The 17,403-nt window shown below is 40.1% G+C and overlaps 1 protein-coding gene across 3 annotated transcripts in view; it reads left to right on the forward strand.

Moving 5' to 3' along the window:
* KCNAB1 (potassium voltage-gated channel subfamily A regulatory beta subunit 1) overlaps positions 1 to 17,403 on the forward strand; it is a 487,064-nt gene that overhangs the window by 377,205 nt on the left and 92,456 nt on the right. The window lies entirely within an intron of this gene.

A 17,403-nucleotide genomic window follows, 5' to 3' on the forward strand; every position in this document is an offset into this window, starting at 1 on the left:
AGCTTATCTAACAGTGAGGCAAAAAATGGAGAAATCATTTGAGTCCTGTCTGCCAGTGGGGTGAGGCTGTGCCTGTGCTTGCCTCTGGTATGCCCAGATGAGGAGAGCACAGGGCTACAGGCAGTCATCTCTGAAAGTACAGCGTCCATGGCTGAATGACCCTCCAGGGGCCAACGCACTGAGGATGACTGTGCAGACATTCATAGGAATACCTTAAGGGCCTCAGATGGATGAAGAAGAATAAAATCTCAGTTCTTTTCAGGGCTATTGAGTATGAATGAGTCAGAAACCTTTCACAGTAAGCCAACAGAAAACCCAGCTCAAACCAAGTCAAAACATCAGCTCTAGCGAAAACACAAATTTCTAGGCCCACATGGAAGAATTTCTAGGCTCACCTGGACAGTGGACCCATATGGGTTTATCTGGGGATCAAACTATGAATTCTGTGAGCTGCAGGTTGGTTCTATTCTCAAGCTGTCCTGAAATTGGCAAGAGGGCTGCAGAGGCTTCATGCCTCACATCCCATTGGCTCTGGTTGGTTTATGTATCCATCCCTGAGCCAATCATCAAAGACTTCAGTCTCTCCAGACCCACCCTGACACTGGGGAAGGGTACTTTAAATCCACCCAAACTGCATTCTGGGAGTAGGGAAGTGATTCATTCTCAAAAGAAAATTAAAGAACTCTTACCTAAAGAGGGGAAATAGTGGCTGAGGTAATAAGCAGATGACCACCATGAACAGTTAAGAAGAAAATATATTCCTGGATCTGGGATGCCTTCCCCCACTTATTTTAGCTTATCTGAGCCCCTTCTATGTCGCTGGTAGCGATAGTTGAAAATTGAAATTCTCCCAGCTTTTTCTATGGCATGAGGTATGCTCAGAGTTTTGTGAGTCAATTCAATTTGCCTAACTGACAAAATTTTCCATTGCAGGGTAAATATACAGCTTTGCCTTTTTAATGTATTCTCTCCTTTCTATGTTTTTAATAATCTCAAAGGATTAGTGAGACCTAAGGCTCATTTACAAATAAAAGCTTCGTCCTAACACCTGGATGATGAAAATATGCAAAGAAGGACCTCCATGAGAGAGAAGCAGAAAATACCATCAATACTCATTTCATATCTGACAACTAATTACAATTAGAGGAAAAAGAGGCTACCAACACATAATTATAGGAGACGGGTGATGAGGTAATGAGCAATAGCTAAATTGGAGCTGACAGTCTAACCATGGGGATTTCTTTAGCTGAAAAGAAGGAAACAGGACCTGATTTGGTTCTGTGGCTGGAATTAGTTTCATTTTTTTCATAGTCTCTTACTTTGCCTCCCTTCCCATATCTCCACCTTATGCTTGACAATAGCCTTTCCTTTGGCCCTTGCTGAGCTGTTTCTTTTGGCAGCAATGTCTGTAACTGCTCTCTGAAGAATAGAGGACACAGGACTGGTCCTGAGACATGTTGCTACAGGTGACCTTCTGTCTGACTTCGTTACCTACCCCCACCATTCTCAGGACAAAAGAGAGGAGCACAGCAGCCCCCCTCCTTTTCAGTGCCTTCCAGGGAGGACTGGTTGGCTGTCCTGGCCCTGCTGATGGATTTGCTGCCTCAGATGTTGCCTATGTTTCAGTTTGTGAACTCTTAGACACTGCGACTGACTCGGTCATCCCTGTAAAGCACGGCCAGGCACTTTTTCTGTCATTTTTTCATGTGTTCATGGATTTCACAAAGATGCAGTAGACGCTGTGCTGGGGAAACAGGGAGAAACGACACACAGGTACCTGCCCTCACAGAGCCTGTCTAGGGGGTGGAGGAGACATGGTTCTCAGGATGAATCAGATCCTTGGGCTATGTGCCCCTAAAGGACACCCTGCATTTTTTACTTGTGTTTGATGGTGATTAATTTTTTAGCCTGACTTATTTCCTGCTGGATTGTCAGTTCAGAACACATGAAGAACAGAGAAAAAGGTTCTCAATATACACTCATTTATGGAATGACGAATGAATGAATGCAGCACCACACAGTCAGTACTCTGAAGGAAATATAAAGCATCATGGAAACACGTACAAGGGCTGCCTAAGCTAGGGTTAAGGGAGGTCATGGAAGGCCTCCTGGAGGAATAGTAGTAAAGGATAGATTGGGAAGGAGCCAGGTCAAGGAGAACACAAGGAAAAGAACAATTAAACAAGAATGTGATAGAAGTAGAGAGGCAGAGAGATAGAGGTATAAGACATAGAAATGGCCCAGGTGAGGAAGTGACCATCTCTTTTGGGGGAGTAGGGGAAAGTGCTGCTGGAAGCCACCTGATGTTGAAGGATGAATAGCAATCTGTCAGCTTGACAAGTGAAAGAAAGCCACAGGCGTAGCTTGTTAAATTTTCTATTTACTCCTCACTTGGGTTTTGGCTTGATTGTTGCTTTCCTGAACATTCAAGTCTGGGCTAGAGGCTTCCTACAAGTTCCCATCGCGATCCCTCTTATCAATATGTTGCCCTGTGGTTGTATTTATTTTCGTATTTGCCTGCCTTACCACTGGATTGAGAGTTCTAGGAAAAAGAGACCATTACTATCATTTGCCATTTTGACACTACCATCTGGCATGGCTCTGGGGGAACATTGGGGGTTTAATAAATATTTTCTAAGTGAATTAATACATACAGTTCAGGAAGAGGAGAAGCTTGGAAGCCTCAATTAGCATGGCCTGGAGAAGGAGCCATGTGGGAGAGAAAAATGATAAAAGATGACCTCAGAAAGATTATGAAAAGCACTGAAGCCATGTCACAAAGCTTGGTGTTTACCTGTTGTGTGATTGGGAATCATGGAAACATTTAACTCCAGGAGTTACTTGGCCAGATACATTTTAGTCAGCTCATCCTGGTCATAGTGCAGATGGCAAGGTGGTGAGGGTTGAGAATAGAGACGGGGAGACAGGCTCAATGACTTGAGTATTCTCACTTTTACAGAAGATTAAATGTAGCAATACATCAATTGCCCACTCACTGTAAGCCAAGCTCATCATACTGTGAGCATATACAGATAGCCCATACAGAAGGTATATCAGGGCAGTAAGGTAAATGAGGCTTGACCAAATTGGCAAAAGCAGGTAGAGAAAATACAAAAGGAAATACATTTAAAAGCGTAAAGTAACATATCAGAAAATGATCTCTAATATAGGTGTTAACATAGTGAACTACAAAGTCTCTGAGATTGGGTGGGAAAAAAATGCTAGTTCCTAGATATTTTCTGTAAGGAAAAGGTCAAAGATAAATAGAAAATCAATAAATGGGCAAATAGACAAATCAAAGAAGAAAAGGAAATCAAAATTGAGATGTAAAATTAATATGAAATAAACAAACTAGAATTCAAGGCAAAGAAAAGACATAGTAGTGAGAGGTGACAACTGGTGGAGTGGAGTCCCTGAGAAAGAGGAAGGAGATGGGATCCATAGGATAAGTGGAAAAATAAGCATTGAATAGAAAGGACACCCTTCCACAGTGGCAAGAAGAAAGGAGGAGAAGACGGTACTGTTTTAATTTATGTTCTCTTTGAAGCAGGCTCTGAAACAAGGATTTGAAGGCAGGTAGTTCGATGATTTTTTGAGATGTGAGATTGGAAACGGAAGGTGATAAAGGGCATATAATCGAGTCAGTGCTAGTGTGGGTAACTGAAGCTGGAATTCCCCTGGGGCTCTGGAGCCAGTGTGGAATGCACAGCTACCTGAGAGTGAGGGAGATGGGGTGTTTCCATACCAGAGAGAGTCGTCAAGCACCTGGAAGCCCCAGGGAAAATGGGCAGGGCACCAATTGTGTCTGCTATGGTTCAGATAGTAGATATAACAAGAAGTAGAGAGGGTTATAGTTTGTCTTCTTTTATTTTCTTTGTGAAGCAGGAGCCACTGTTACCTGCTGAGGTTAAAGGAAGAGGAGGTAGGACCTGAGGTTGAGAAAAGTGGGGCAGGTTTGAAATGCACACATTGGAGAAAACTGACTAGAAAACAGAGGACTGTTGGGGGTCTATGAGGGACTAGAGACAAATAATTTACACTGTGTCAGTCTCTATAGTTTGTTATTTTCCCCAGCACAGCTCAGCACCTCGGTTATAGGTGATAAGCAGCCAGACAGTCAGATTTATAAGGATGTGGGTTTTTGTCAGGCAGGTGCAGTGAAAGGACAGTGAATCAATGGACTTGAGAATAAAGCAAGAGAACCTTCTAAGTGGTGAACCACATCATCTAGCCACCCTGACCCTCCTCAATAAGGAAGGAATTGAAGACAGACATTAGATAGAAGAGAAGGGAAAGAGTTTGAAGTCAGAGTATGTGGGGAGAATGTACAAAATCTGCAAGAGTGAGATTCTAGCACATGGAGATTAATGACCAGATCTTACATATATATAGATATATTTGGAATTAAATAAGGCATATAACTTCACCCAAGTTCTGTTGTGTGCATGTTCAGTTCTATTTTTCATTGCAGCTTTGCTATCTTGTAGTATTTCCACCCCATCAGCATTTTCTTCTGCTCCATCTAAAAGTCAATGTCTGTCTTTTTATTTTATTTTAGTTCCAGGGTACAGGTGAGGATGTGCAAGTTTGTTACACAGGTACATGCGTGTCCTGATGGTTTGCTGCACCTATCAACTCATCATCTAAATATTAAACCCAGCATGCATTAGCTATTTTTCCTGATGCTCTCCCTACCCCTGCCCAGCCCCAACAGGCCCCAGTGTGTGTTGTTACCCTCCCTGTATCCATGTATTCTCATTGTTCAACACCTACTTATGAGTGAGAACACGTGGTGTTTGGTTTTCTGTTCATGAATTAGTTTGCCGAGGATGATGGCTTCCAGCTCCATCCACGTGCCTGCAAAGGACATCTCATTCCTTTTTATGGCTGCATAGTATTCCATGGTATATATATACCAGATTTTCTTTATCCAGTCTATCATTGATGGGCATTTGGGTTGACTCTATGTCTTTGCTATTGTGAATACTGCTGCAATGAACATATATGTGCATGTATGTTTATGATAAAATAATTTATATTCCTTTGGGTATATACCCAGTAATGGGGTTGCTGGGTCAAATGGTATTTCTGGATCTAGGTCTTTGAGGAATTGCCACACTGTCTTCTTCAATGGTTGAACTAATTTGCATTCCCACCAACAGTGTAAAAGTGTTCTGATTTCTCTGCAGCCTCAACAGCATCTGTTGTTTCTTGACTTTTTAATAATGGCCATTCTAACTGGCATGAAATGGTATCTCATTGTGCTTTGATTTGCATTTCTCTAAAGATCAGTGATGCTGAGCTTTTTGTCATAGGTTTGTAGGCTGCATAAATGTCTTCTTTTGAAAAGTGTCTGTTCATGTCCTTTGCCCACTTTTTAATGGGGTTGTTTATTGTTTCTTCTTGTAAATTTGTTTAAATTGCTTGTAGACTCTGGATATTAGACCTTTGTCAAATGGATAGATTGCAAAAATTTTCTCACATTCTGTAGGTTGTCTGTTCACTCTGATGATAGTTTCTTTTGCTGTGCAGCTCTCTAGTTTATTTCCATTTGTCAATTTTTGTTTTTGTTGCAATTGCTTTTGATGTTTTTGTCATGAAATCTTTGCCTGTGCCATGTCGTGAATGGTATTGCTTAGATTTTCTTCTAGGGTTTTTATAGTTTTGGGTTTTACATCAATGTCTGTCTTGCATATATTTTTTTAAAATTGAAGTTTATACTTGAAAGTTTGTGATATCCACGTGACCTAAATGCATGTAATTTCTATAACCAGTGTAAATTTAAGAAGGATTGGTCTTTTATTCAGGGGGATTAGTGGCTGCTGTGTTGCTCTTCCAATTGACCCATTGGAACCACATGAAAACAGTGGATTTTCAATTACCTCTGCTAAGAGAAGGGAACTGTGAAATCGAAAATCTAATTGTATTTTTGTTTGTCTTTGGAATGCACTTTCTATTTCTATTTGAATCTGGGTGTCACAGGCATAACATGTCAGTGGAAAATCAAGAGTCATCTACAGTTAATAAAATATGTAGGAACAATATAATGATCTAGTACCCCATCTCAGGGGTAGCATTCAGTTAAGCTTTTAGATCTCCATAATAAATTAATCATTCTGCATGGCACCAGTGGCAGAAATTCCACTCTGACCCCATCAAAGTGATGTGTCCCACTTGCACCTTACTCTAGCAGGATTGGTGGCCCTTGTAATCTTGTCCCAGAAAATGAGACTGCTGATATTATTTTTCTATTTCACATTTTTAAAAAGTTCTGCTAAGCTTCTTTTGCTACAGTCACTTGCTGCCACTGGGATTTTTGCAGAAGGTTAATAGTACTAATAAAATGAAGGGCAAAGCACCAAAGAGAATCTTGAAGGAATAGTCTGTAATTCTTTATTTGGTCAGGGCGAAAGACCCTGCAAGGTATTACAATCTCCATTTTGGGGTCAAGGCCACCTTCAACCTTCCAAATTGTTCTTCATCTTCTAGGACCAGTATTTATTGTCTCTCTTCCTGTCACTCCAAGGCTTCTCACTGTATTGGGACCTCATAGAGGTCATTCCTACAACATCCCAACCCACTGCTTAGACAAGTTGTCATCTCGGCTGCCATTACAGTCACAGGGGGAGCTTTTAAAACATACCTGTGCCTGGGCCTTACCTCAGACCAATCAAACCAGAATCTATTGCTTTGGAGCACTACATCAGCTTCCTAGGTGGTCCTCTTAATTGGGCCACAGTTGAAGATCACTGGCCTGGATAAGGAGCTCCAAATTCTGGCTTCCTGTGCAGCTGAAAGGTGGCCTGGCTCCCCACCTAAGTTACTTGCTCATCCAATGACTGAGTCCACTGGAGGCTTTGAGTACCTGGGAACATTTTTCTTCCCAGGCAGCTGCAGCAAGCACAGCCAGAGAGCAGGGCAGATGCCACTTTTGGTGACCAATGCAAGAAGCAAGGGGCAGGTGAGGTATTTGTTTTTCACTTAGATTTCGTCCCCAGTTAAAATTAAGAATTTTGAATAATGTTTGAATGTTTTAGTCTATTCATCATTCTCCACGTGTCACTTCAGAATAATCCATAATAAATAATACATTTTTCTAAGCTTTGTTAAGATGGGTATGTGGTTAGAATTGATACTTTCCAATGTCGACTGTGGCTTTCACTGTGAGTTCTGAAAAAGTCATTTATGTTCTTTTGGAACTTCTGCTACTTCATATATTATCTCTTTGGAGATAATAAGGAAAGTAGCATTTAGTGAGCACCTGTTGTATGCTTGTACTAGTACTATTTGTCTAGTACTATTCTAGACACTGACATATACTATTGAAATCATTGACAGTGTAGGCTGACCGGGCATGGTGGCTCACACCTGTAATCTCAGCACTTTGGGAGGACGAGGCAGGCAGATCACGAGGTCAGGTATTCAAGACCAGCCTGACCAACATGGTGAAACCCCGTTTCTACTAGAAGTGCAAAAATTAGCTGGGCGTGGTGGCGTGCGCCTATAGTTCCAGCTACTCAGGAGGCTGAGGCAGGAAAATCGCTTGAACCCGGGAGGTGGAGGTTGCAGTGAGCCGCGGTTGTGCCATTGCACTCCAGCCTGGGTGACAGAGCAAGACTCCATCTAAAACAAAAACAAAAACAAAAACAAAACCAGGATAGACTATGTCATCAGACTACCTGGACTCATCCTGGCTCAATCACTTACCAGCAAATAAACTCAAATCACAGATTGGTCATGGGTTTTAAACAAGATAATGTCTATAAGGGGTATAGCACTGTGCTTGGAACAACGTAAATTCTCAAAAAAAGAGTGTTAATTTGCATCATTGTGATTTTTTTTTTTTTTTTTGGTTCTCACAATACTGTGAGTAGGTATCATTATCCACTTTAGAGATGAACAAGTCTCAGAATGAACTAATTATCCATGGGCATGATCAATCTCAGGTGTATTGGAAGGAAGATGAAAAACTTACCTTTCAGAATTGTTGGAAAATAAAACAAATAATTTCAGAATGTGTTACTTAGCCTGGGAGATAGTTAATCTGCAAAGCTGGACTCTGTTTTGATATTGGAGAGACAGCGATGAACAAGACAGACAGCCCTGTCCTTGCCAAGCGGACCTTAAAATCTCCATCCGACTTTGACACTATCACGCAGTGTGCACACAGGCCTTTTGATGGCACAGTCTTCACCACAGATGTATACTCTTTCCAAGTTAACAGAAAGTTCTATTCTCTTATCGTAAGCAGTCCTGAGGTTCAGGCCAGTCACAAAATAATGAAAAATGGAGCATCACCAGACGAGATTTTTGCTCTCCAGAAGTGCCTTCTGGGAACATTTCCCTCGTTTCCCACAGCCAGGAACCCTGGTGCCAGCAGGAGGAGAAACAGACGCCATCAGTGCTTTAAGATGGCAAATGCAAGCTTTATTCTACCATCATAACTCCCTGGATCGATGCTGACCTCCCAGCCACCCTCCAAAATGTTCTCCCATTGTGTATTCAGGTGTGGTGGCTGGTGAGTACCCAGACCACAAACTTACATAAAGGCCAGGAATGGATTCATTTAGATTAACTTATTTCCAAGCAATGAATTAATTAAGAAAAAAGCAACTGCAGGCAATACATGAATACATTGGACGTTACTTCTCTGCTCATCACTTCTCCTCTGCTGGTTCTTGAATTCAATCATTCATATAATATTTCATAAGCACATCCTCTATGCCAGGTTTTATATAGTCTCTGGGGATACAGAGTTCATCCTGAGATGTTGTCAATCTTGAAAATGTCTCAAGAAGGCTTGCCTTGTGTATTTGAGAACAATCCAAAATACTGTTGAGATAAAAATACAACATTTATATTCTTTGATGTCTCTAGTTACCTAAATTTCTGGATAACTTTTCATACAGCTTGTTAGGAAATGTCACTTCATTCCTGTACAATTGGGACTATGGTTATAACATCATCACCTGTATGCCAAAACCTGGCTGGGAATACCAGCATTCTTACAATGGAAACTTGTCCTCAGGCCAGGCTGCCAGGAGCTGTTCTTTGCTTCTCCTGAACCATAATTAATTTATAGTCTATCATTTCAAAGGAGAATGACTCTGTAGAATTTGGACTAAGTGCAATCTCCCAAGATTGAAGATGTACCAACATTGTTTTATGATTTACTATTGCTCCGTTTTCTTCTTTAACATGTTAAATTGCATATAATTACTGCAAAGGGAAGAAATAGACTTAGAAATAGACTAAGAGTCAGTGCATAAAAAGAGAATCTGTGCGTAGTCCTATGGGTGATGCAAAAATATCCTGTCCACTTGATACAGCTATAAATTTTCTTTAGTAAAAGGACATTACAGATTTTTTTAAGCCAAAATCATTAACAGTTGGTATCTATCAGACACAGATGAAATAAGCTAATCCTTATATGTAAATCTGTAAATCTACAGGTAAACATGAAAATTGGGTAAATTTGAGTGTAATATGGTTGGGAACTTTTTAAATCTTTGGGTTTTTGTTAAATTATCCCTTATATATTCCCTCAGTTTTAATTTTTCTATATTTTAAAAACTTCTTAGTCAAAAAGTACATGAATCATTTTATATTCCTCTTTGAGTTTTTATTAATGATATTTAATACTCTAAATATCATGAAGTTCATACATACCTCAAGAGGAATAATTTGAAAGGACTGTTGCAATATATTTTTCATTCTTTTTTACAACGTATTATCTTGTTTTCACTAAGAGAGTTTATTTGCCTTGCCATGGAATTAAAATTTATTTCCTCACAGATTCTGACAGCTCTATAAGCACACACTGTGTTTTTTATGTACAGATAGAACCAGAGTTACTCAAAATTATTACTGTTTGGGAGAGAACAATTCACTGAACCATCAAAAAATATATCCCTGCACAAAGATAAAGATTTGACATTAGCTTTTCACAGACAAAAGAAAGCATAAAGGAGGTCACATTGACTTTCAAACTTCTTGACAGTAGCATTTTTCCAGACTTCTTTTCATAGTAACTTACTGTGGAAAACCAAAAGATAAATAAAAAAGAAATAAAAATGTATATTTGAACACATACTACATTCCAGACACTATGCAAATAATTCACGGGAAAAAAAAAGAATTTTCAATCTTAATAATAGTTCCTATTTTAGAAGAAGATATTGAAAATATTTAAATTTGTTTTAAAAATCAGAAATTGCCATTTAGTCCTAGTGTCACATGGAAGGTGTCTAATTTTATTCTAACACTGGGTTATTTTATCTACATTAACTACTGGATATATTTACTACAGGAGTTCTTCAAAAAGCAAAATTACTAAGGCATAACAATACAGATTGTTTTAAAGGCCCTGGAAACTTTATTGTAGGAAATAATTTTAAACATTTAAGTGTCAGCAGGAGAAAATATGAGGAATTTTGACCAAGACATTTAGGACAAAATATTAAGAAAATGTAAACACTGCCTCCTTTTCATCTTCAAAATGTAGGAAGGGCTGTGACTTGTGGAAACTCTTGTTCAAGAATGGATTTTCTAGTAACAAGAATATTTTTAAAATAAATTTTGCCTCTGATTATAAAAGTAATAATATTTATTTCAATAATGTGGGCCAAAAAACTAAAACATGCAGAGAAGAAAAAATTTATCTAGACTTTTTGGCTTTATTTTATTTTAAATTTCCCTATCAGGCTCAAGGTGCTAACTTAATCAGTTTGGGAGTGTCATGCCTACATCAGGAAATTTAAGGAGATTAAGCCAATAATTTAAGTTACTACATATCATGAATTCTAAGATCCAAGTATGGAGAGTAGGTCATTGTTTCTAGGGGTAGATTTAGTGCACTGAAATTTCATTCCTGTTTTGCCCACACAGCCTCTAGAGAGCAATGTCAATCCTTGCAGTCTGCTTTATAACACAAAACTGCCTCTTCTAAACTTCACATCCCCACCGTTCATCCTATTTCCAATGTCACGCCCTTGTCTTTAAACTGTACCAATCAGATTAATGGAAAAACAGAACAAAATGGTTCCAGACAGATTTGCCCTGAAACAAATCTTAAAACAAAATGGAGCTAACAGTATTCCTTGGCACTGAAATACATAAACCTTAAATCTAAGAAAGAAAGAAAATATCAAATACCTGTACATCTCTATAAGCATCATGAGGAACTTTAATCAATCCCAGATGTTTAACCCTCAAAACCTCAAGCTATGCACAGGTATTAGAAGGTCAGCCTCCAACTCCCCACAGGTTTTTCTGGGAGGCTCAGCCAGCCATCCCCATCCCAGCCTTTCCTAATGAAAGACTGGGCTCCCCTCTGCCTCTGCCCTTCCAGCTGCAGACAGCCTGCCCTAGGATCCCTTCAACAACAATCACATCTCATTGTTGCCCAGCTCTCTGCCCTGATCCAGAGTTCTTAAAAGGGTTTGAGGGCTAAAAGTTGAGGATGGCTCTGTGCATGAGGTTGGAGACACTGCTCCTCAGATGACAAAAAACCTGAGATAAATCCTGATCTCAGGTGGGACTGAGAAAATCTGAGAGCAGGGAGGTGGCCCAGGAGAGTGAAGGCAAACATATGGAGTTCTTCATCTAGACAGCCAGTTTGGGGGCAGATATAGGTGCAAAGCTTTTTTAAAAAATTTCATTTTTAGTGCCGGGATACATGTGCAGGATGTGCAGGTTTGTTACATATGTAAATGTGAGCCATGGTGGTTTGCTGCATCTATCAACTCATCACTTAGGTATTAAGCACCACATGCATTAGCTATTTATCCTGATACTCTCCGTCTCACAGCCGCCCCCTCAACAGGCCCCAGTGTGTGTTGTTCCACTAAACAATGGGAACACGAAGCTTATCATAAGGAAGGAAGGTTAGTGGGGAAGGCATTCAGCAGAGGGAAGAACATGGGCAGATTGTAAAGCAGGATGTTGTTACAAGCATTTAGAGCAAACGCTGGGCCATAGCATTTGGCTGGAGTAGAGCATAGGGGCTCGGGGGAGGTAAAGGAGCATCATCACCAGGAATCAGCATGGGGCTGTGGAGTGTCCGCTAAGCAGCTGTGGCAAGTCACTTCTTACCACTCACTGTCACTTTCTTATCATTTCCTCAGGTGAGGAAAATAGATGGAATCATTCAGACCCTGTAGTTGTGATAGGGATTAGAGCTGATGTATGTAAAGCACCTAGCACCGAAGGAGCTAGAAAAGCACAATTGATCTACATGGTGGAGGCTGAGGATGTCTTTCTCATTTGGCCATAGTTTCCTATTTTATTAAGTGCTGACACAGAAACTTTAAATAGTGGAAAGCGTTCTAAGTAATATTTAGTCCTTACACACACACACACTATTCTTTACTTGTAAATAGAGATGCTGCTTACACTTCACCTGCCTGAGGAGGCCCACCTTTATTTCTCCTGGCCTTTACCACTTCCTTACCTACTTTTATTGCTATTTCAAGCTCTTTTGTAAAGGGCAGGTGTGAAAGCATCCCACCCCTCAACCCCCTTGAGGACCTGGGTGGCATTACTGGTTCTTGTAAGAAAAGGTAATGAAAGTGAAAAAGAAAAGGCTAAGTTGCTATCACATTTGTCAACTCTGGCCAGATGCTCATTAGCAACAGGCTAGAAGCCAAAAATGAAAGACCAGGCTGCAGCTTGGATCCAAAAATAAGGGCCAGGCTCTGTGGAAAATACTGACAGATGCGAGCCAGAACAAGGAAGAATGCTTTGTCTGCGTCATTTGAAAAAGAACACGTCCAAGCACCCAGACACAGGTCTTCATGTAGTTTATCTTAGTGGCCACAGTAGGGTTGCTCAGAGCATTGTTTTGCCTCCAAATCACATGGGATGCTTGATAAACATACAGATGCCCCAGTTGCAGCTCATATCTGCAGAATAAGAATCTGTGTGGGGGTCCTGGGGGATTCTAATGCACCCTGAAGAGTAAGACCTATTGATCTGAGATTGGGAATTAATGCTTGAGCTATGATGGAGGCTGGTAAGCACTTAGGAAATTTCACTGCATTCTCCTAAAAATCCTGTGAACTAGTTATGATTATTACCATTACCATCCCATCTTGCTAGTGAGTGGTGGAGTCAGAACTCCAGCCCAGGCCTCCTGATGTCCCTCTGCTTACTTAGCCTTTCATTCTAGGCCTCACCAGCAAGAGGGTATCTTCATTGCATGCCCTTCAATTGGTAGAGAATGCCAAGGGCAAGAAGCCAATTCTTCACCTCCATCACCTGTCTTTACATCCCAGCCCCATCATGGGCCTTCCCCTCAGGCCAGATTTCTAAGAATTTGGTTCTGTTTGTTTTGTTTTGATTCTGCATGAAGTAAAGAAGGTTAAGGTAACTATGTAACTTACCTCTCTTATTGAAATAGCAGTGCCCTCTCTACACCACCCCGTGATTGCCGGGGTGCAGGAGCATGTCTGCTGCATTTAAATCCCAGCTTTTAATCCACCACTTACTAGTTATTTAAACTTTGGGCATGTCATTTAACCTCTGGAAAATAGAGATGGCAGCAACTGAGTAAAAGAAGAAGAAAGGCAAGTCAGGGTGTAAAGAAAAGGATGGGCTGGGTGCTGTGGCTCACGCCTGTAATACCACCACTTTGGGAGGCTGAGGTGGGCGGATCACAAGGTCAGTAGTTCAACACCAACATGGCCAACATGGTGAAACCTCATCTCTAATAAAAATACAAAAATTGGCCGGGCATGGTGGCACACGCCTGTAATCCCAGCTACTCAGGAGGCTAAAGCAGGAGAATTGCTTGAACCTGGGAGGCGGAGGTTGCCGTGAGCCGAGATCTTGCCACCGCACTCAGGCCTGGGTGACAGAGCAAGACTCTATCTCTGAAACAAAAACAAAAACAAAACACAAAGGAAAAGGATGAGATGCTACCAGTATGAGAAGAATCTAAACTGTGGTTCTCAACCCTGACTGCAATTAGAGTTATCTGAGGATCTTTTAAAAATACTGATGCCAGGATTCCATTTCCAGAAATTCTGATTTAATTGGGGTCTGGTGAGGAATCAGGTCAGCAATACCATTTATATCCCCCCAGGATATTCAAATGTGCAGTTGTGGTTAAAAACCTCTTGTTCAAGATAGTGAGGAAAACAACCAACGTTCCACAAATGTTCTCTGGTTAGAGACACTTTCTTAGTAAGGGTGAGAATGCTTACTGATTGAACAAGCAATTATTACTCACCTACCCTGTGCCAGGCTCCAGTGCAATGGCTAAAATTTAAAATTTAAATTAAACTTAAACTTAGTCCCTGATCTCAGGACAGCTGCAGTCTAATGAGGAAGTCAGAGGCAAAAATAAATTATGTGGTTACAATATAGCGTGGTCAATATGGTAAAAGCAGTTAGTTCAAAATGGTAGGAGAAGAGTAAGTGGAATGACTTCTTCTCCTTTCAAAGAAAAACCATAGAATCATGAAATAATAGAGATGAAGGAAGCTCAATGTTTCTAATTTTGTGCATAAGGAAATAAGAAATCAAGAGGTTGGAGGTTTCTCAGAGTCACAGAGTTAATGCAAGAGAACCTAAAAAATTCTAATGATGTAGCAAGACATACTTTAACTCACCAGGGGAAGTGCTAAGAAGCTATGGCTTAGCAGCACTGGACTCTGAAGCTGGAGTTCTGGGTCCTGAAAAATAAGTGGAATTTGGACATAAAGGCATGAGGAAGGTTTAGATTTTCAGTGGAAGGCTCAGCCCATAGCTCAGAGGAGAACGTGCTCACCAGGGCAATGACCTGGAGCTTAAGGATCTCAGGTGGTGGCCAACAGCTTAGGGCTCCCTCCTCCACATCAACTCTAGTTTTGGGCTTACACCTATTTCTTGCTAGATATGCAATTTAGAGGGATGCTCCCAACTCCAGTTCCACTCCTCTTTGGGGGTTATACTATACAACTGAGACATTGAACATGTTAATTTTGCCTGGTGTATTGCTTAATTTCAATGTGACCTAGGGTTTGAATCTCTTATCTTAAATTCTTTAGTGATGTAACAGATTAACACCTCAAAACAGATGAAATTCTCTCAATTATGACTACATTTGGTCAGTCTTGAGTATATTAAGCTGCAGTTCACATGTGCTCTGTTTACCAAACTTAAAATTATTCAATCTATATTGAAATGTATTGAATTGGCTCTCCATTCTCCCCATACTCTGACCTTGGTGTTCTCCTAGAGGTTTCACCTTCTCTCACACCCTGCACATCCTTTTACACCAGTAAATACTATTGCCTCCCCTTCAAAATTTATCCAAAATTCAACCACTCCTTGCCATCCTCACTACCACCACCTTGGACCAAACCACTGTCATGTCTCAACTGGATTATGGGAACAGCCTCCTAACTGGTCCCCCATGTTTCAGCCTCGCCTCTGCAGTCTATCCTTAGCACAATAGCAGAGTGTTCCTTTTAAAAAGAAAGTCAGATTGTGTCACTTCTGTATTCAAAATTCTTCATTAGCCTTTCCTAGGTCCTTCCTATGATTGACGTGACATGATCTGGCCCCCATGAACCTCACCTTCTCTTCTCTGGCTACACTGGCTTCCTCCTTGTCCTTGCTCATGTTGAGCAAGCCCCTACCTCACTGCTCCCTGCAACTGGAACACTCTCCCTCCAGATAAGCGCCTGGTGAGCCCCTTCACTTTCTTTAGGTCTTTTCTTGAAAGCTCCTTTCTTAGTGAATCTTATCTGGCCACCCTATCTAAAATTTCAGTACTGATCCCTAGATGTTTCATATACTGTATACCTGCTTTATAAAATTGATTCTCTAACATTCATCAGTCAACACTATGTATTTTATTTTACATTTTATTTATTTGTAAAATTAACATTTATAAATAAACACTATATGTTTAACTTATTTTTGTTATTCCTTTTTCTTTACCCATATATCTGTTTCACGATGGGAGAAATAATTACCAGTTTTGCTCACTGTTGCATCCTGATAAACTAAGTACAATACCTGGCACATGGTAGACTCAATAAATACTTGTTGAACGAAAAAGTGAGGAAATGTTAACTGTGGCATAATAAATATTAATATTATAATTGCATTTACGTATTCTCTTCTTGATAGCTATAATAATATATTCAAACCATAGGGAGACCAACCTGCAATATAGAATTTTATAACCTTAAGATGATTTAGACCCAAATCAAGGGACATTCTACAGAATACTTGATGAGTACTTTTAAAAGTGTCTACATCATGAACGACAGGGAAAGACTGAGGAACTGTCACGTATTGGAGTAGATTAAGAAAGCATACAATTAAATGCAATGTTGGATGCTGCTTAAGATCCTGGAAGAGGAAAAATAGACAACGAAATTCCAAAAAGGCCGATTGTATTAGTACTGTACCCATGTTAATTTCCTGGTTTTGATAATTGCACTATGGTGATGTAAGATATTAAAATGATCTCATCTAAATGTCTAAATATCCTTTATACTCCAAGCAAGGCAGTCATTTAAATGATAAACATGTTTTTTGAATGAATACGCAAGAAGTAATTACCCTATTAATCACCAAAAGATAATGATGTAACCAAGATAGATGTGTGTGGGTGGCAGTTTTCTTCTTTTTACCTTTCATCCATCATTTTTCTGTGCTGTGGTAGATTTACTCCAAGGAACCTAACACAGGTTTTCAAAGCAAATATTCCTTGGTGCATAAAGGGGTTTAATCAGAAGACACAAAATAGTTCAAAGAGTTATCTTTATACTCTCCCTTCTTTTAAAAAGTTAGAAATAACAATTGTCAGTTTAGTAAAATCATCTTGTAAATAACATCCCACTAATTTGAAATTACACAGTGAAATAATCGTATGCCATTCTAGGTCTCAGGAAAGCATGTTCTCATTAGAGGGAGAAAAATGGTTAAGAAAACTGTCACAGAGGGTTTTTGAGAATCATATTAACTAACAAGTCACCTTAGTTCTTCTGGAGTGGAGCACAGTAGAAAATGAAATCAAAGAAGCAGAGTTCTTCTGTCTAGAAGGCTGTTGCCCCATTCCTTTCCAGCAGCAGGGGATGTGTCCTGTCTGTGAGAGGCAACTCCTCCTCAGGAGTAGAAAGTGGACCCCACCTACACTGGGCCACTTACCCATCTGCTTGCTGGAGGCATTTCAGCCAAGGAGCAAGACTTTTCTTTGGCCTTTTTCCATAGAGGGGCATAGCTGGGTGGGTACCCAGGGATAGGGAGAAACATTTCAATCATCTAGAGACTAGAAGAACTAAAGATTATTGATGAGCATTATTCATTTTTCTATAAGTCATAATAAAGATGTTTGTTTGGTAGGAAATTATCCCAAAATTTTAAAGATTAATAACAGTCAACAAGGCAATGTAATTCAATTTAACC

This window comes from Pongo pygmaeus, chromosome 2 (assembly GCF_028885625.2).
Source record: "Pongo pygmaeus isolate AG05252 chromosome 2, NHGRI_mPonPyg2-v2.0_pri, whole genome shotgun sequence".
Classification (NCBI taxonomy): Eukaryota; Metazoa; Chordata; class Mammalia; order Primates; family Hominidae; genus Pongo; species Pongo pygmaeus.